The following is a 21244-nucleotide window of genomic DNA, read 5'->3' on the forward strand; positions in this document are numbered from 1 at the left end:
AAGGGTATATTTGCGCAGTGCACTGAATAAAGCCGAGAAAAAATTGCTAAATATTATTTTGAAGTTGCTGCCAACTGATTGAAGTTTTTAGATCTTTTACAGGGTATTATCTAGTCATGTTTTCAGGCGCTCGTCCACTTATTGCATCTAATTAGCAGCGGGTTTGACACGAAAAGCCTAACAGCTCTGATTGGCATAAAGCTTCGTGCTGTGGGAAGGCTAATAGCCCCAAGCTATCAACTGCATTGATATGCCCAGTAGATTATAATCTGCAGGCCATAAAAACAATTATTAAACAAGGTTTAATAAAAAATGAAATGCACAACACACGCACAACATAAGCCCCATTAATACCTGGCTTATAAATATGCAAAACTCTAGTTGATTATTTAAAGCTGGCAAAGTTGATAAATCGACTAAGGTGGAAGATACCCTGTAAGTGCTCAGATATAAATTGATCTCAGTAGAGATGTTTCGATATTTCTTAAAGCATATTTATATTGGTAGAACTCTATATATTTTTATCGTATATATCTGGCTTAAATTTACGGCTGGGATCTGCTGCCTTTTATTGTGTTTCCTTATTTTTGTCACTCAATTTATTTGATTGTCCTGCCCCAACTGTCAAATTGTGTGATTGACCTCTGACACCTGAGATGTGAGCTGTAAACAGAGTTCGTTACGGTTCATGAGCGAAGCGACAGAAGGCAGGTAAATCAACGGATAAAAAATTGAGAACGGAGAAAGGAGAGTGAAGCGAGTGCGATATAAAATGAAAAATATAATTCAAGCTATAGGGACACAAACATATAGGAGGACAATATGAGAATATAATACCTAGAGAATGTAAAGAGGTAAATATATGTATTTATAGGTAAAAGGAAAAAGGAAAAGAAATACAGGAAGCTGAAGAAATAATGAGTAAGAAAGAAAGTGAGTAAGAGAGAGAGAGAGGGGGATGGTTGAGCTACTCTTTATCCCTATATCAAGTCTCCCTCTTACAAGTCCCAAGACTCTATTCTCAGTGTCCTTCACTCTTTTTGGCTTTCTGAGTAAGGAACACTCTCTTGGTCTCTCTCATTTAAAGTCTGTGTCTCACTGTGTCTTCCTATCTACAGACATAGAAAGACTGAGAGAGATAGAGAGACAGAGAGGAAATGAGAAAGAGAAATAGAGTAAGGGACTTTGTCTCTCTGGTAATACTTACTCTGTCCTTCTCCCTATCTCTCTCTCTCTCTCTTTCTAAATTTTTGAGTAAAGGACTCTGCCTCATTCTATCTCATTCTAAGTCTTTCTCTTTCTCTCTGTCTCTTACTATGTGCTTCTAAAGAGGGTTATTAAGGATTTAATGCACACAAGTAAATGAAGTGAAAAGAGAGTGGGAGAAAGAAGGAGAAAGGAATTTAAATCGAAATAAAAAATATTTAGATGTAAATCTTAAGCATAGAAGAAATATCGAAAATCAACTTCGAGTTCGAGTGAAGCTTAGTTGGGTCGATTAGCTGTTAGATGTGGATGTCGAGTTGAATGTCACAGAAATAAAGCAGGATTAAGTTCGAAAGAGATGTGAATGCAGTTCAGCTGCTGCGCGCCACAAATGGTGGCTGCAACAAAGCGTGGCAGCAACTCAATTAGAAAACGAAGCGCGCGACGCCAATTTGATGGATCATTTAGAAAACTAAAAACTAAATACTGAAAGCTCTGCGAGCAATTAAATGCGCCATGTGGCATTTGTCAAGGCTTCCAGCTGGAATCTGCAAATCAAATGCACATCCAAATTCCACCAATGCCACGCCCACCAACACGCAGACACACTAACACAGAGAGATGGGAGCTTGGCAGCTGTGTTTGGGTTGCAGCCCAAGAATTTCGCCACTGCAATTGAATTTGGTGTTCAATTTATTTGGCGCAACAATTGTTTTGGCATTAAAAGTGTGCAATAAAAAACGATACGGAGGAGCGTACAGTAAAGCCTGTGAATTGATGGCCCTATTGTAGTTGTTGCTGCTGGCACTGCTGGTGTGGCATGCCACGTTCGCCTTTTGCCATCCATCACACTCAAAGTGAAATAAATTGAAACTAATACCAAAAGGCAATCAATGTTTGTTCCATTGTTGTTGTTGTTGTTGTTGTTGTTGCTGCTGCCAGTTGTTGTTGCAACAGCTGTTGTCGTTGGCTGGCCGCGTCACTGTTACTTTCCCAAACAACTTGAAAATCCTGTTTGCTTTGGCATTCATTTGCCAAAGTCAAAGTCACTTTTGGACACATCCAGCTCGTTTGACGACCGACGGGGGAAGGGAAGGTGTCTTGCTCGGTGGCAACATGGAAAGTCAAGTGGCGTTTGGTGAAATTGTTCACCAATGCACATTTTCTGGAGCAACTGGCTCAACTGCTGCCGGCCTGTCCATCTGCGCTGCTCAGCTCACTTTCTATGCTCTTACCCACAAGTCGTAGACAGATCTTGACAGCGAGAGCGCGTTCCAGCATCGATTGAGCAAAGACAACGACGCCAAAGCAGTCAAATAGCCCAACAGCAACATCGGCCACATACAAAGTTGGCCTCGAATGGCTAGTTGAGCTGTCCAACTAGTCAGGAAGCGGGCCGTTTTCTAGACTAATTAGTGGGTGATGTCGTCTGCCTTAAAGCCATGATTGAGTTGAGCTAGGAACAGGCATATCACTCACTCAATCTAGCAGTCAATTAAAGTGTTTCTAAATCAATCATTCAATCAATCAGTCAATCAATAATTGAGTTATACAGGAATCAATGTAAAGACAATCAATTGACTTCTCAGCTCTTATGGCTTGCACTTAGTTATGTCAGTCAATCAATCGGTCAGTCAGCCCAACTGTCAATCAATCAATCAGCCAGTCTCCTTAAATTCAAAATATAATTGTGATTGAAAAGTGCAAACTATAATTGGAGTTTGTTAAGAAATAGTATCACTTCCTCAGTCAATCATGTGATCAATCAATCAGTCAATCAGGTTATCTCTAGCAATATCCCAAGAACATTATTAAATGAATTTATCAATAGATGCGAGCTGCGAGTTGCTACTGCTCGCTAGCCTGCGAGAGACTCTATGAAGCTGTCAATCAATCAATCAGTCAATCAATATTGACAGACTGTGAGAGATCATACTCAATAGCTTAGAAATAGATTAGTACTACTTTTTGGCTCTAGTGGCTAAGAGTCGCTCAGTCTGTCAATCATTCAATCAAACAGGAAACCGAGCAAATTAAATCTCTAATGAATTATATTTTGAAATTTAATAAAAGTGAACAACTTTGTAATTTATTTAGCACTTAGTTAATAAATGTTAATTAACTGCGTAAAAGGGCTTAACATCCAGATTATGGTTGCATATCAAATTATTTTGGAATTATTAATTAAATAATATTGATTAAAGCGATATTAAAATGCATAATTTGCACTCTTACATTATGCAATTTAAATATTTATTTAATATGAACATTTGATGTATGATTTACAATTAAAATTTAAAGTCCATTTTTTTTCAATATTTGTTTTTGCTAATTAAAGTGGGCTGTCTAATAATGGGAATTTTAGCGAATCGAATCATTAACTTGCTTTGTCAGCTATCTCTCCCGCTCTCTCTCCCTCCTTTCATCTCTCTCTCTCTCTCTCTCTCTCATTTTTTCAAAACAGATTTTGCTGACTCACATTAATAGGAAAAACGTAATAATACTAAAGCTTTGTCGTTCCCTGACAATATGTCAACCCAAATGCTGGACTATAATTAACATTCACATGAGTCAACTTTGCTGTGTGTGTGTGTGTGTGTGTGTGAGTACTGGTGTTGTTTGCCAGCCACCAATAGCCGCGTCGAACAAAACCCTTTGGCGACACGTCGTTTTTAATAGTCAAAGTGACATGCTAAGCTGATTAACTCTAATCTAAAGTACGAACCCAAAAGAAAAACAGACACGCAAAAGCTTACAGAGAGAGAGACACAGGAAAAAACGCAGCCACTAACACCATTAAATCCAGAAGTAGAGTCACGAATGGGATTTAAAAAAAAAAACAGTTTACGTTCGTCAAAGATTTGCGGGTGAAATGTTAAAGGAAATTTGAGAAAAAACTGTGAAAAGACATCAAATGGAATTGAAGTATTGCCACAGAGATGCACGTAGAACAGAGAACAGCGAATAGTTCAGAGCTAACATAATTGTATGTCACATATGTAAAGCTTATGTTAAATAATCAACTTAACTCTGTTAATCTTTCGTCTTAATCTTCAATAATCCAATGTGATGAGTATGCAGCATAACATTTATAGCACTGCTTTGACATTCATTTGACATAAGAAATTGAAGTAGGCACAACTTGATGCGTTAACTGACGTTGTCGTTAACTAACGTGTAGTTAACAACCACTAGATTTACCGGCTCTGTGCTAACAGCCCCTGGCTAACAGCTCCCGGGCTTAGAGCAGCTACACTAATAGCCCCTAGGTTAATAGCCTCTGTGTTAACAGTCTCTAGGTTAACAGCCTTGCGCTAACAGCGCCAAGCTAACATCTTTAGGTTCACAGCTTTATGTTAACAGATCATCATTTGAAGTTGACTGATAACAGCGTTAGGCTAACTGTTTTTAGGCTAGTAATGAGAAAAATTTAAAAATCAAATATCAAATATATATATATATATATATATATACATATATATATATATTTATATATATATATATATATATATATATATATATATATATATATATATATATATATATATATATATATATATATATATATGTATCTCATGTTTGAACTGCTTCAACAAGTCTCCATGCCCAAAGTTAGGGCAACAATTTGTCTGGCCTTTAACATGCAGTCAGAGTCGCAGCTAGTGTCGCCGTTGAAGTTGATGTTGGACTCGGAGTTGGAGTTGGAGTGGGAGTTGGAGGTGGAGTTGAAGTTGGATTTGGGTCCTGGTAGTTGTGTCCTTTTGCCTGTCTTCTGTCCGCTGTCGGCTGTCCGCTGTCTGGTGTACGCTGCTCTTATCTTTGCCTAATTTTATTCTATGTGTTTTGATAGCGTCCGCGTCTCGTGTGGCTTTTGTCCGGGAATTTCGTTTGGGTTACGGCTAAGGCTGTCTCTTTGAATGCGAGACGGGGCGAATCGGGATAGGGCGCGCGACACAAGGACACGAGAACACCGAAATAAGCGGCTTTATTTTGTTGCATTAAAAATAGTTTTACTGAGGTATTTCGCGTGCTAAAAAATGAAGGGGAATCGTTTTTTTTTTGGTTCACAAATCTATGGGACTTAAAAAGGAATCAGGATATTTGGGCATCCCAAAGAAATCAGTAGATTGAAAAGATAAACATGATTTGAAATGTTTTTGATTCGATGGACCTTTAAAGATTTTTACTTTTAAAATCTTTTGATAAGATAAAATGTTTGACTTGAGAATTAGCTTGAGAGCTAATAACAAATATAAAATAGATTGCATTGGCTTAGAACAAAGATTAGTGTACATTTTATGAGTAGAAAGGTATTAATTCGCTTTTATCGTCAGACCACAAGCAAAGTAATGCCTCTTAATAAAATATTTATGACATAAAATATGCATAAGCTAAATCTTACGGAAAAATCTAGCTCAATAAAGAGGAAATGCATGATAAAGGTACACTTTTGTCTTGGGTACACCATTCTCTAAGGTACACATTTGTTATTGGTACCTTAGGCAGCTGAAAGTAAGACTCACGTCATGCACACGCATTCAGATAAAGCTAAGCATCTAAGCGCAGCCCTGCGACAGTTGCAGTCGGCGCCAAAGTGCTTCAGGTGGGGAGGTGGGAGGAAGTTTGTTTAGTTTGAGGCGCTTCCAGCTTGAGGAGACATTAGAGGAGGGGAATTTGTCAGTTTAGAGGGGAGGAGAGGGCGAGGGTCTTGTGTATGTTGTCCAACTGTTAAACAGTGGCCAAATGCAAGTCCATAATTTGGGCGCTAGTTTTCACCACACGGAGTGGAGAAAAGTGGTCAAACCAGTGTCTGCACGAGGCGCAACGATTTCCATCGGCTTCGGCTGCTGCTGCTGCTGCTGCCGGCTTCGCGCTGCTGGCGTCGCATCGACGGCATTATCAGGTCCAGGCAGCGCTGTCGACTTCAGTAGCAAGCGAGCGCTCAGCGTGTGAACACGTTGTCTCTGGCAGCAGCAGTAGAACAGTGGTAGAACAGTAGTAGCACAGTCTTAGTTCATATAAGCGCAGTCACTGTTTACACGTGTACGGTCGCAGTCACTGTGAAGCGTCGCGTATGTTTTTTATACAAACACACACACACACACATATGTGTGTACATGTATAAATAAACTTTTTTTTCAAGTGTTTTTCAAGTGCTTTTCGCGCGCGTTTTTCATGTGCCACGTGCTGCATGTTTGTTTGTTTGTTTGTTGTGCGTGTGTGTGTGTGTGCGTGTGTTTGCAACTTTAATAACTAAAGAAGAAAACAGCATATTTTGTTATTACTATGAAAGTGTTTTCCGCATTATTTAAGCATTTGCTAATTAACTAAATAGATTAGGCAGGGCGAGTAGATTTAGACAAAGGCAAAGTTCAGATTTTGAAACATCAAAAAAACAAAAAAAAAACTTAATACAAATTAAGCAATTAAAGCGCAACGGAAAAAGTTTTACAAAAAGGATTTTGTGTTTTTCTTTATTTTGGGCAAAAATAAAAGAAAAACTTAAAACTTTTTAATAGAAATGGAAACGGAAATGGAAAACAAAAACAGCAATGTTTTTTTTGTGTTTAGATTTGCTTTTGGGTTATCACTCAAAGGATTTTTGGCATTTGCGAATTAAAAGTTTTTTTGACTGTTTTTTTTTTTATATTTATTTTATTTACATGTTTTGAGCTTTATTTCGTGAAATGATATGATATGATATATATATATGATATATATTTAAATGATAAAATGATATGATATTCTATTTCTGTTGAGAGTTCTTTATTATATCTTATATTTTGTGTATTTGTGTATTTATAATACGGAAATTTAAAATAAAAAACATTTCTACAATTTTAGGTAAATATGAATAATTTTTAGCTTAGTTTTCAATTACTTCAAAGATTTATCTAAACCGTCTGTCTCATTAAACAATAACAAAAAAGTTATTCTAGATTTGCTTGACTTAACTTTTCGTTTCTTCTAAACTAAGTTTTCGAGCTCTTTCTGCATAGTCTCGCTCTCTCCCGCTGCCTCGCTCTTTGCCTGCATGCTGCCTTTCGCTCTTTCCTTTCTAGGATTCTCCGTACTTCGCTGTCCTGCTCATTTTTTAGACTGTTTTGTTCGCTCATTGTTTTCTGGTTTCTTTAAGCAATTTTACCTCGATTTCCTTCTAAAATTGTGCGCTTGAACCGTTTGCGAATCATAAGCGCAGCAATTAAAACTAGTTTTTGTCTTTCTTATCAAAAAAGAGAGAAATTAAGAAAGACTGACTGCACTGTGTTGCACTGTTTGTTTGCGGCTTTCACTGCCCGAGGCTTGACTGTGACAGGCTTTATAATTACGCTTATACCCTGTAAGCGGAGAGCCGTGTAAGTGCTGCTAGATATGGCAGCAAGACTGCCACAACACTCGTTTATCTATGTAAGTAGACAGCATCTATAAAGGAACTGGCTTTGTTCTACTCTAAGTCCTAGATGCCTATTCCCAGTTACTAAAAATCACAGTTTAAATGAGCTCTACTCATGTTTTGAATATATAAAACCTGATTGCGCATAAAATGAAATCACGTTTCTTTTGCTGAAAATTGCTTTAGCTTTACCTTTTGTTCGCGCCTTTCTTTGCAGTTCTCATACCTTAGCTTTTGTTGTTAAGAAAATTTCATTACATGTCGTTTGTCTCCTTGTTCTCTTTCTGTTTAGCGCACTTCGTTTCATTGAAAATCTTATTGTCATTTCATTTGATTAAAATTTTCATAATGCGCATCCTGCGAGCATTTCACAACTAAGGCCAACAACAACAACAGCAGCAAGGGCAGCAACAACAAAGCGCTGCGTGTCCCGCAGGCAAGAGCTCTCTAAATGAGTGTGTGCGTGTGTGTGCAGGAGGATAAAAAACTGAAAATGTGCCGCAACATTTGCGATTGGCATTTTCGTTGCTTTTTTTTTTGATATTATGCTCATTTCTACTTTTTTGTTGTTGTCAATGCTATACCCTGTAAACACTTATAAGTGTGCAATGGAGGCTTGAGAGTGGCAGACATTTGTTTATAGATATGCATATGATAGATAGATATATAAATTGTAGTAGATACTCTGTACAATGTGGAGGTTATGAGTAATTAGCGTCATCGGCACTCATGATAAAGGCCATGAGAAAGTGGTGCAAAATGCATGCACTCTAATAATCTATTGAAATACCCTGTAATATTTGTTTTTGCTTGCGCAATCTGTATGACTGGGTACAGGCTACAGGGTGTCTAGCTGCTCATGCTCTCAGAATCTGATTGCATATCATTTTCAATTGTTTTTTGTTTACCTCTAAGGCCCCATTTTGCATGGAGGGCAAATTTTGTTTTATATATATTTCGGCGCTAATTTTAATTTGATTCTCCATTCCCAAACAATTTTAGAGAGAACAAAGTGAACGAAGGGTGGCACTACCCAAAAAAATAACAACAAATAAAGATACAGAAAGTGGGAGAGGGTAACACGGAGAGAGAGAGAGAGAGAGGGAGAGAAGCAGATGTTAGCTGGCAAATATGAATCGCATGTGAAATGACTTTATTTGTGTCAACAAAACTCGAAAACGAAACTCGAAAACAAAACCAAATTAAACAGCATTTTACTCGCATCGGCAGCAACCGTAGCAGCAGCAGCAACACAACAACACAACAACAACAACAGCAGCTGGCAAACAGCATTGAACAACAATTGACATCACGCATTCGCCGCGTTTGACGCCGCAACATTTTTGCGCTGCAAAACGCAACAATTTTTGTGTGTTAATTGGTCGTGGCGAATGGGTAAGTGAAATTTCTTGTTTGTTTCACACTCGGCTTAAGTACGCACACACGCACACACACGCTTTTCCTTTCTATCATTTTAGCCAAACAATTTCACTGCGAACATTTTCACGCAAAATTTGCAAACGAGACGTGAAATCATTTATTTTGTTTGCTTGGATTTGATTTTGGTTTTTGCGCTCTTGAAGTAGTTCACAACCGAAAGCAATGTGTTTCCAACAGCTCTATTCTGAGCCACGAAGTTGATAAGTATATATTGCTATATAATATCTATTATCTATTTGTCGATCTATTTGTCTAAGAATATTCTAGATTTACAGGCACAACTGCTGAGCTTTCAGATCTTTCAAAGCATACTATTTGAGTAGAAGGCACATTAAGCAAAGAAAATGTTGCTTTTGATCGATTTTTTCTCGATATTTATGGATTTTCAACTATTTTGGTTGCTTTATATATGCAAAAAAGAAAGAGAAATGGGCTTAAAATATACTGAGTTTAGCTCTAACTTTAGGGCTATAATTTCTAAGTTCTTACTGACATTTCAAATCGATAACAATTTTGATCGAATGCAACTTAGTATATCGAGTTTAGTTTCACATAGACTTATCGATTTCGATTTTCTCTAAATTAAAAGAAAATATAATTTCATCTGCATTGTTTTTTCTTGTTCTTAGCTAAAATTTGGCTGCAGCTTACTAAGTTAGTTATCGATATTTATCGATTTCATCAAAGTTCTATGTGCACTTGAAGTGTCTATGTTTCCAATTTAAAATCTTTGTCGCTTCTAGTTACCGAATTGCAGCACACAGTTCGATGAGCTAGCTCTCCGTGTTTATAAAAGGATCTTTACTTATGTATTCCTACAGCTTAAAATCAGAGATGGAAACCAGTTCGATTTGCATTACTAAATTAAATCAGTCTCCAATCACATTTTTCAACGTTGGTCAGTTTCTGCCCTTCAGTACTTTCAGGTAAATATATTACATGCATTCGTTGTTGTTGGTTGATGATTGGCTTTCGAGTGAGTGTCTTTGTATGCAAATGTTTATTCAATTAAACAAATTGTTTTGCTTGGCATTTTCATTAACAATTTCTATGACTGTTGGTTGCGATTGCAATTTAATTTCGTGATGGTTTTTGTCTCGTTATCCAATAACCAAAATGCATTTCAACCTATTTGATTCAATTTCCATTGCACATATGTGCAAAAGGGAGAGACAGAGAGAAAGAGAGAGAGAGGGAGAGAGAGAGAGAGATTGAAATAGAGATATTTAGAATTGAATTTGCTGACATATAAAATAGTATAAATTCTCAATTTGTATTCAAACTAATAACCAAGCACTTCAAATAATATATATATGTATATGCTTATATATACACACATACATACATATATCTATATTTATATAAATATCGACTGCTGTCAACCATTTGACACTTGTTTCATATTTGTTCTCTGCAATTGATATTATTTTTTCATATACATAAACAGGCATCGAATGAAAATTAATAATAATTATTTCGAGTCAAGTGTTTATTTTATATCTTAATCAAATTTAATATATTTCATTTTTCAATAATAATGTAAACAAACGTAACGTAATTGCAGTTGGACATAAGCAACAATTCCATGGCGAGCAGAATCGTAGTTATAGTATTTAGTATATCTTATAGATAGTCTATATGCGTCATAGGATCTTTTATTTCTTGGTACACATAATAATTTTTAATGGATGATGCCAGAGTCACTTTCACTTCTGTTTCTTTCTCTGCATTCGGTGTTTTTTTTGGAGTTACTTAAGTTTAAGTTAAAAGAAAACAGTAAAATATATTTTAAATATTAATAAAACATACTTTATTGGATAGAATGATTTATGACAATATTTAAATAGAATTTTGGCTATGTGGTTGGCATGGCTGGTGCATACAGGGCGCAATCTGCGTAAACCAATTTTTACCATCTTCACAATTATGATAAATAATAATATATAATGATAAATAAATAATCACAATTAAAGATAAATAAACCAATGAATGATTCCATCAGCCCATAGAGCGTACCAAATAGTGGATAGTAAAGGCTGCTTGATTAATCTCATTTCACAATACTGCTTCATTCGACTTCATCATTATGAACGCCAAGGCACACTCAACAAAAGGCAACTAGCAGCTGTTAAATAGGCTGCCAATCTCTAAAAGAAGAATCCTTTGGAATATATAAGCCTTTCAAATTCAGCTTAGATATACTAATAGATATAGATAGAGCAGAAGATATATTATTTTTAGAACTTTTTAAAAAGTTCGCAATCAGACATCGCGCATAGATAGTAGATAAAGGTAATTAACTATTACAAAAACGAATCTGCAATGATTGGTTGTATATAATGTATGCAACCGATTCTGGGGAGCGGTGAGTAGAGTGGGGCGGACACAGCATGCCACAAAAGTCAGCGAAGCATTCAAAATGCCTGTCAATTATCACGCTAAAAAAAGAGCTTTAAAAATGCTTTAAAAAGGCTAAGCTCATAAGTAAATATATATACATAAATCAGCTGTGCGTGAAGAGTGTGTGTGTGTGAGTGTGTGCATTATGCTTATAATTAAATCAAATTAGATATATAGCCAACTGGCAACAGGCAACTGGCTACTGGCCACTGCCAACTGCAGTTTAATTTCGCAGCGAAATTCAAATAATAATTTCTGTGTAATCTAACTGAAACGTTGATATTCGCTCTCAGCTGTCAAAACCTTTTTGATTTCATTTTTGTTTTGTTTTTTTTAATGCGAATGTACAGTTGGATTACATTGCGGTTATAGCCCTAATTTGCCATTGATCTAATTTTGCTGCCTGAATAGTTATTGATCTGGGTTGCATTGCATTGAATGGCTGCTGGAATTACATGTAAAACTTGTCAAAGAGCAAAGCAGGGAGCAATGTGCTCAACTAATCTAAATTCAATCATTTGCTGTAGCATTTATTTTCAAATATCAAATATCTTTGAAAAGAATTTTCTATAAGAACTTAAATGAGTTAAGCATGATTTGTTGATACATACGTATATATATTATGTGTCATATATATATATCATCTATTTATATATATATACTCTATATGCAAGATTTGCTCTCCTTGAAAGACAACACGTTGTGCTTTACTCAGATAATTGATATACATAACTTTATGCTGAGCTGCCTTTCGCTTCGAGGAGCGACGTCTTTATGTAAAATTCTTATACAAAAATTTTTGTCTATTGCCATGGTTATCCATGGCGTGTAGTTTGAGCTTAGGTCTGAAGTGTGTTCGTAAACCCCTCAATGCTCTCCCACTGGATGGCGTCGGGTAATGACCATCAATACTATGTTCATGCTTGAGGAACATATATAAATTTGAAACATTTATTTCTCATCATCATCAATACATTACAATTTTAGGCCTCAGGCAGATAGAGTGGAGAATTTTAGTCCAGGGTATCATGAACTTCCACAAAGACTATATATTCTAGATCAATAATATTTGCTTATATATTCTTGATCAAGCTCAACAGCTTTGCCAAGTAAAGCTATCTGTTTGTTCGTCTGTCTATGTGTAGCAAAAATACTTTGTATATTCTGTCCAGATACTTTCATTTCGCACCTGTCTGATTGAATATGCTGCCAATCTTCGATAACATCTGCCGCTTCCATAAAATCGATTTCGAATTTCAGTCATTTAAGCTCCAAGGCATATGAATTCTCCTGAAATATGTAAATATTTAGAGCATTATTGCACTTTATGGATACCTTACATTTATTTAACTTGGTGTCTTATATGATTTCATAGATATGAAAGTGGATACCCTATGGACAGAGCTGAAATAATACTGCTCACATTTTCAATTTGCCAGCTAAATAAAAAAACAGTTGTGAGACTACAATGAATTCTCTGCACTTCTACAAACACTTTCGCGCTACTTTGTTAATTCAAGACTGCTTAATCCACACCTACACACGCGCACGCTCACATAGACAGCAACAAGCTTTCGTTTATAATTCGCAAGTGGTTTAAGCGCAGAGCGAGCCAAGTGGCTTGCATGCAAAATGTTGATGAATGTCAGACATAAAAAGTAATTCTTCTTCTTCTTCTTATTATTGTTGTTGGTGTTGCCTCTTTTTTAGCTTTTGATAACAAAGTTGGGGCAGAGGCACATGCACAAAGCTCGAGCTTAGACAACTTTAGTTGCCAGGCAATCAGTGGAAAGGGTAGCGCAGCCCAGAGCTGGTCAAGGGGTAAGGGGCTAAGAGGGCTGTGTAGGGCTACAGCTACCTGGCTAAGCGCTTTAAGCCCTGACAGCAACAAAACAGATTGCCACGCCTGTCAGGCCTTTGATTTGCCACAGCTTTGTTGCTCTGAGCAGCTGTATCCACACTTAGCCCCAGCACCACTTTGTTGCTCTTGCTACTGTTGTTCGTTCATTTCTTGCTCATCTTCTGCTTCCTCTTTTTCTTCTTCTTCTGTTTTTCTCACTTCATCAAATTGACTTGGACAAAGTCTGGCCCCTAAATGCGCAAACACATGTTCTCAATAAAGTTGTGACCATGTCTGAGTGTCTGCGTGTGTGTGTGTGTATGTGTGTGTGAGCGTGTGTAACCTACGTATTTGCATCTATTAGTGTGCGTGTCAAACATGAGCCACAACGTGCTGCTGAGACCGAGCCAAAGCTCGACAAAAAGTTTCGGCTTTAGCTCATTCCCCACCTGCTCTGGCCCTGACAACGGACTGGGCCAAAAGTTAATGCTGGCCAACAGCTGGCAAATAAATACATATCTATAAATATGCGTATGTTATATTTCTATTTGGCTCGAATACCAAAAACCGAGCTGCGAATGCGATGCAAAAATGTTTCAACAAAACTTGAAGCAGCTGCCAGAGACAGAATCATACCTTAGCTCAAATACACTGCATAACCGCACTGGTTGCGTTGACGAATGTGGTTTAACTGTAAGCAGCACTAAAGGAATTCAAAAGTTAACTTCTACAATAGTCCATGAATGGGCATCTGGGTTTCTAGCTGCACTTCTTGTTCATATACATGAATAGCTTCTTAGCTTTTCATCTAGCTGAATTTCCTTTCTTTTCACAGTCAAATTCTTAGCTACTCTTCTTGCTGAGGTTTTCTTTCTTCTATCTTAATAACTTTTTTGGCTGAATCTCTTTTCTTCTTCTTAGGTGTCTTTCCAATACCACAGCCATTTGTATTGTATTGTATTGTATATATTGTATAGCTTTCACAGATGCCCCACTCGAAAAGGTCTTGCCTTCGATCCTGCTTAGCTACACTTCACACTGGCAGTCCTTTGTCTACGTATCAACGTTTGCCCATATGGAAAGCCAACTCATATTTAGTAGACTTTCTAGACAATCTTTCACTCGCTTTAAGCTCTTCTTGAAGTGTATACCAATTGTCTGCTAGTGCCTTAGCGCAGCTGTACAAACACTTGACAAACGTCAGAGTCAAAATGGCTTAGTGTAACACTTCCGTTTCCTGCACACATTCAGGCACATTCAGAGACAGGAGCTTTAGGTGCAGGAGAGTGAGAGAGAGACCGGTTGGCTGCTTTGGCATGGGCAGGCATTTGATTAATGGTTTTTTGTGCAGCGCGACGAGCCACAGCACTGCGTTTATGAGACAAGTTTACAACAGCAGTGACGATGCCTTTGAAAATGCGTCTAATGCCTGGGCGACCGAGCAGGGATCCTACGGAAGTCGACCGCGGCAGCAGCTGAGCTGTAACTGTTCTTAATCTAAACAGGGAACTTTGCCTGCCATGTCATTTGATATTCTTTGCCACATATTTAATATATACATATGCGTGTGCTGGCTGATTAGTTTTGGGAATTCGAGCGCTTGGCCACTCAGCGCTTTGGCCTCGATTGTCAAATATTGAAATAGATGCGAATTGTGTTTAACTTTTGGCGTGTGCGGCTTGCCGGGCTTGTCAACTCCCAGTGCAGCCCAACAGCTTCATTCCCGTGGTCATTAGGCCAACAAGGTTAAGTGCTGACAAAAGCTCATTGATTGGCCTTATGAACCGCCTAACCTTGGAGCCATTCATTGGCTTTCCCTACGAGTTAGTTAGGCCAAACGTTTGGCCACGTTCAATCGGCGTATGATCCAATTTGGCACGGAATGCAAATCAAAATAAGATGCAACTGCTGCATGCCGAAGGCACAGTGCTTTAATCAACCCGGCTCAGGTACACAGCAAAAGAAAAGCGCCTCAATGCAACCGCCTCAAAGGAAGGTCATGATTGCATTGCCCCAGGTTGCAGTTGGTCTGTTAAGGCCAATTGCCACCTGTGCTCGGTCACAACAGGTTCCCTATAAGGCTTTGTAGAGAGAGAGAGATAACAAGAGAGAGGGTGAGAGTGAGAGAGGAAGGGAAAGAGGTATACATAGAAAAAAGAAGGGACAGAGAGAGGTAAAATGAGATAGAGAGAGAGGGAAAAAATGATAAGTTAGAAATAGAGTAGGCTAGAAAGAGAGAGGGAGAGAGAAAGGGAAATGGGAAATTGAGAACGAGAGAGAAAGAGAAAGAGAGAGATATAGAGAGAAAAAGAGAGACATTGAAAGAGAGATACAATGAGAGAGTGAGAGTAATAGAGAGCGATAGAGAGCGATAGGAAAAGAACAAGAGAATGAAAGAAAGATAAGGAAAGAGATAAACCGAATGAGAAATCTACCCAGAGAGCTGATATGACTCTTGAAAGCGCTATTAGATTAGGTATTTAAAATAGTATAGGGTATTTCATAGTCAATAACTCTTCGATACTTTTTTAATAGCGATTTATAAGTCATGCAGTTAAGTGTAGGGTATCTTGTAGTTAATACCTGATTACAATCGACACTGTCAACACTTCCTTTCGTGACGTATCAACAAGTTTTCCGCTGTGTATCAAACAAGTCTATGCTTTAGTAAAGGCGAATGGCTAATCGCTTGATTACAGGGTATCTTCTGGTCAATTACTTATCGCCATCTATACTTTCACTTTTTTTCTTCTTCTTTCCGTTGGCTGTCTCTCCTGTTGCCTATCAACACGTTTCGCCGTGCATTGCAATTTGGGGGCCTGTATCATCGCCGTAAATCTGCATGCCCCGAGCGCTCGCTATTAGCCTAACGAGCAACAAGATGATGGCACGCCCACGCGCCAATACGCCCATGGGCCAACGTCTGACCGTGGCTGGCATGCACTTCCTGCTGCTGCCGTCGTTTCCGCCTTTCAAGTTTTTATGCGCTGCTGCCACGCCCATGCGAACGCCCTCGCTCGGCAAACGCCTTTCTTATCGGCGTCGCACGTTTTTATCATAAATTTTACACTCCGCTTGCAATTTTTCGCTTATTTTTGCGGCCGCAACTTGCAGACGGAACAGACATATATATATATATATATATATATATATATATATATATATATATATATATATATATATATATATCTGTCTCTTTATATATATGTATATAAGTTGCTGAAGTCTTGGGCCCGGCCATAAAATGTTGAGTTGCTGAGCCAGCCAAGTCCAATGGGCCGTTAAAATGCATTATAAAGTGCTACTTCCACCACACACATTCAAATATATATATATATATATATATATATATATATATATATATATGCGTCTGTATATTACCTATACGTAATGCGCTTACAAGTACCAGTTGGGCAGGAGAAGCCGCCAAATGTAAGCCGGATGTGCCTCGGACTCTGACAACTCGTTATTGTTTATCAATTTTATGAGCTCGGCGGTAAAATGCGGCCAGGAGTGAGATTTTCGTGCTGCGAGTCGCGGGCGCATCAAATCAAAGTACAATAATAAAATAAGTCGAGAGCAAGAACTAAGCCTGAAAGGAGCTAAGAAGCAAAGCAAAGTTTGAAGATGAAAATAATGTCAGATGAAATGATGTGAGATATGCGATACGACGAGCATGTAGTTCGCTGGGTTGATACACAGATCACGGTAGACATGGCTAAATATATGCTATATAGGTATAGTTATGGAGAGAAGGACAGATATAGAAAGCGATATATGGAGAGCTCGCCTGCAATACTGAAGATATGTATCAGATATCGGCAGCTATATGTTCCGCTTCTTCGTCCTTCATACTTATATTATCATGTCTTTCGATCATCTTTTCTCTCAAACTATTTTATATTAATCTATGTCAATTATTTATAGTTTTTATGTGGCTCAACGAATTGTGAATTCATTCGAAATTCAATAACTAAAGCTATATATCTTTACATGTATATATAATTTATATATTATATATATATATTTTATATATTAATATAATTCATATTATAGTCGAAACTTCTTTTAAGTCTTAAAGCTTTTGAAATTTGAATTCGTTTTTAAATTTCTATAGGCTCATATGGATCATATCTTTTTCTCCCCACTCTCGCTCTCACTGTTCGGCATGGCATTATATCTGCTTGACCTTAATGATATGCATTTTTAATTGGAATTGAATCCGTGGTCTGTCGTCAGCTTTAAGCTGAAGTTGTAGCAATTTACGACTTTGCGTGGATTACATTATGAGTCCCACGTGAATGGAATGATTTGCTCTGATTGCCAGCGCGTTCTGATGTCTGTCGGTATTTTGGATATATATCCTATCTGCATGCCAGATGCCAGAAGCCGCATGCCCCATGACCTACGCCCTATGCCGCATGCCACATGCCGCATGCCGCTTGCCTCTGTCGCCCGTTCAGCGGCGCGTTTCTGAATCTCACATTTTGCTCCTCACCGCAGTTGCTGTTACCCTCTAGTCCTAACCTGCCCCTACCCCTTCTCGCTATCCCCTTTGGCTTCCCTCTTTTTGACCGCACTTCACATCAGCTTTAAAGGCTGCGCACACACACAGACACTTGCCCAGGCCTACTTATATGCATATTATGCATATGTTTGTTTCCCTTTTTTACGGTATTTGTATTGCATAGTGTGTATACGCAGCGTATGCCGGAAACTGGCGTCCCACTTATGCAAACGATGTGTGTACGAGTGTGTGCCCACTGTGTGTTGTGTGTATGTATATTTGTGTGTGTGTGTGTGTGTGTGTGCACAGTATCATTCGCGCTATCATTGACATCAAACAAGCGCAACAGCAGCAGCTACAACGAGCGCATCCTTATCAGCAGCAACAACAACAACAGCAGCAGCGGCAGCGGCAGCAGCAATTGCAACAACAACTTAAATGTTGTTAACACAATTCAAAAGTTGCGAAATATTTGCTGCCAGCTGCCAGCGGGCACTGAGATTTCTATGTACACATAAAGTATATATATATATACTTCTATATATATATATATATATATATATAGTGTTTATGTATATAAATCATTTGCAGTGTCTGCTAAAGAGAGCATTTTAATTGGGTTTCTATATCATTTTATATGTATGTGTATACCCTGTAATTGGCTCACGTAAGTTGTCCATATTTATATGCCGTATTCTGTATACCCTGTAAATCAGAAATAAGCAGAGCAACATGGAAAGGCAAAGATTCTTAGCATTCTCTTCTAGACTGCACCAAATGCAGGGTATCACATCGTTGTTCACCTAAAACTATGCCATCAACCGTTGCCGCTCTTAATTGTGCCTCAAAAAGGCAGTAAGGGACGAGGACTGGTGGCAAGCAGCAGGGGCAGAGCAGAGCGTAATGGGGGCATAGAGGCGTCTGCCTGAAAGGTAAAACGAGACGAACCGCACTTAAAATTATCGCAAGTAAAATATTTTTGATTCTATTTTTGTTTCATTTTTGTTGCTGTTTTTTGTTGTTTTGGCGCTTTGAATGCGCTTTAATTGCTGCACATTTAAGTTATGCTAAAGGGTATGATGGCTCTGGCAATCAATATGTAACGTATAGATGGAGTGAGCATATAAGTTATTTTTATATATTTTATCTATATAATTTTAAGCAGATTAACTTAGATTATCTAAGCCTTTCTACTGCTGCTAAGGGCACTTTTGAGTCGATCTCAATATCATTAAAGCCATTGATTTGATTTTGAATAAATATATATTAAAATTTATAAATAATTTGAATATTATTGAATTGATCTTGAATAATTTTTTGTGCTTTTCTAACTTTCCTTTTTCTTCAAGCTTCAAGGTGTTAAATGTTTCATACCACCCTCGCATGTATAGCATATATCATAAATTGAATCACATGATCTCTTTATGTTAGGGTATTCAATATTCGCTCTGCTCATTTGAAGTTTTGCTTTTCTTTTTTTTTTTTAATTTTGTTGCCAGCTTTTATAATTGCTGGCCGCAGATGCAGCACTTGCCACGCCCTCACCCTCCCGTCGTCCGCCGCCCACCGCAATTTGGCCAGCTATGCTGCGTGTTGCACGTTCCACTGATTCGACGTCGCGACGTCGGCATCTGTTGCAACAGCAACATCAAAGCGCAATTTTCGCAGACATTTTTATTGCATATTATTTACATTTCGCTGCCTCTGTCACGCCCGCTTGCAGTGTTGTAAAGCGCAACAAACCAGCAAACAAACAGCACGTTCATCATAATGATCGGCATTAACGTCATTACGACTCTGCTCACGAGAGATTTATCATCTTTGCTCAATTTGTAGATTTTTGTTTCTGTTTTTCTCTTTGCGCTTAATTGAAAAGTGAAATTGAATTTGGCCAGGTGAAAATCGCTTTCGTTCGGTTTTTCCTCGTTTTTCTTTTCGCCTACATTCGTTTGTGCATTAAATATTGAAATTTTATACACACACACACATAGGCATATTCGTAGATAATTAATATATATATATATTTTTTTTTTTTATATTTTCCTTTCTTTCTTTCTTTTTTTTTTGTCCGCAAAAATCTTCGTTCATTATTTTCGCAACTCGCATTTTCCATTACGTCGAGCTTCGCTTTTCTTTCAGCTTTTCCTTCTCTCTCATTTTTCATTTTTAATTGTTTGCATTTGTGCGATAATTGCAAAATTAACGAATTGTTCAGCAATTTATGCGACTTATGTCCACGCCTTGGGCTCCTATTATAATTACTATTAACAGCTGAACGAAGGAGCCTCTCAAGTTCTCGGGGGCATGACTACAATTAATTGATGTCGTAAACAACAATTTGCTCAAACTACCTTTGGCAGGCAGATGAAACTGAATATATCAAGAAAGTTTATGCAGTTCGATTTATTCTTAGAAATTTCTATATGTATATATATATATATATGTATATATATATATATATATATATATATATATATATATATATATATATAGGTTTGATTTTCTTTCAGAATAAAATACATTCAAACTACAATAATTACAAAAGCTCGTCAAATTTGATGAGACTTGCTAACAAGTCTATACTTTCCGTAGGTGTCGAATCTGTTACCAGAAAAGTCATTCCTTTCTTGAAAATATTCGAAAGTCCAAGACGTTCGTCATGAGATCTAAGAGCACTATCAGTTAATCAGTACGCTATCTGTGAGCGTGAATCACTTTACAATGAAATTAACATCAGCTTAGCATCTTTTAGAGCTGCTTTAATTCATGCCATATCTTCTCTCTCTAGCTTCAGCTGTGGTGCGAACTTTAAATTAACATTATGTTAACTGTTAATTTCTTAAAATTTGATGCATATTTTACTCGAAGCTCACAGCACAGCAGCATTCTGTTAACATGCAATTAACATAATGTTAAGCTCAGGCTGTCAAACATGAAATATGATCTCTCTCTTTGCCCTTGTCATAATTCAAGCTGTTCTTTATAACATTATGTTAACCTACCTTTAACATTATGTTAAGTCTTATTGTATAGCGACTTAAAGCCTTAAAACTTCTTCATATTTTGCTTATTATTTTACTCTTACCATCCTTTGCTGCTATCAACATCACATTAACATAATGTTAAATTGCATGTTCAAGCATCTTGAAACCTCAAGCTTCTTCAAATCTGATGAATCTTTATTTTTTTGTTCGTCTCTTATTTATTTATCTGGCGACAATCCACTTGCCATTGACAACAACTTGGGCCCAACTTAAATGTGAAGTGACTTTTGCTACTGTTTTACTACTTCACTTCTTCTTTATCATGTTTTCTTTTATTTTTGCTTGCAGTGTCGCACGAATTGCGAATAAAGTTGCAGCACAGCAGCAACTGAAGCGCAACGGCCAAGAATAATATAGCACCAGCGGCGGCAGCTGACACAAGCAACAACAGCAACAACAGCAACAACTTGCGA

General features: G+C 37.6%; 1 long non-coding RNA gene across 1 annotated transcript; it reads left to right on the forward strand.

The window, feature by feature from the left end:
• The first annotated feature begins 6153 nt into the window (after positions 1-6153).
• Positions 6154-21243, forward strand: LOC111598179. Its single transcript, XR_002751364.2, has 3 exons — positions 6154-6278; positions 8603-8995; positions 21120-21243. It is a non-coding gene; the product is annotated as an uncharacterized LOC111598179 (long non-coding RNA).
• Position 21244: the final 1 nt, after the last annotated feature.

Source organism: Drosophila hydei, unplaced genomic scaffold, assembly GCF_003285905.1.
Source record: "Drosophila hydei strain 15085-1641.00,03,60 unplaced genomic scaffold, DhydRS2 tig00000090-arrow-arrow-pilon, whole genome shotgun sequence".
Lineage (NCBI taxonomy): Eukaryota > Metazoa > Arthropoda > Insecta > Diptera > Drosophilidae > Drosophila > Drosophila hydei.